Genomic DNA, 534 nt, shown 5'->3' with positions numbered 1-534 from the left:
AATTAAAAAAAACAACCAAAAAGGAATACTAAGTAAAGAAAATGATCAAATATGGGTATGATTCAACCTTGTTTGCGATTGATGGCAATCTAACACCCCCACTAATACTATATAATTATATGTTTCTTGACCTGTTTCCCCTTGGTCAATTTCTTATGATTCAACTCAAATTGCTTCAATCAGAGGGAGATGTATAAATTATAATGACGTATAACCATAAATTAGAAAAAAGTGTAACAAATGTTTGACTAACTCCATCGCCATTAATAATAATATTGCATTGCATCCGGTTGATATTACCTATCTGAAGACCTTTGTTCCCGGTTTATCAAATTTAAAAAATGCAATGGAATCAAGAAACCGTCATATTTTTGTGTTGGAATATATTCCTTAAGGTTGAAAAAAATTGGATTCTAATTTTAACACCTACTTTAGTTTTAAATTTTTTAAAAATTTAATTGTTAGGATATATTTAATATAAACTGAAAATTTTTAGAATAAAATTAATAAATATATTTTTAAATTTTTTAGAAT

The sequence above is a fragment of the Arachis ipaensis genome, chromosome B08 (genome assembly GCF_000816755.2).
Source record: "Arachis ipaensis cultivar K30076 chromosome B08, Araip1.1, whole genome shotgun sequence".
Taxonomy (NCBI): Eukaryota; Viridiplantae; Streptophyta; class Magnoliopsida; order Fabales; family Fabaceae; genus Arachis; species Arachis ipaensis.
This window is presented reverse-complemented; position numbering follows the sequence as displayed.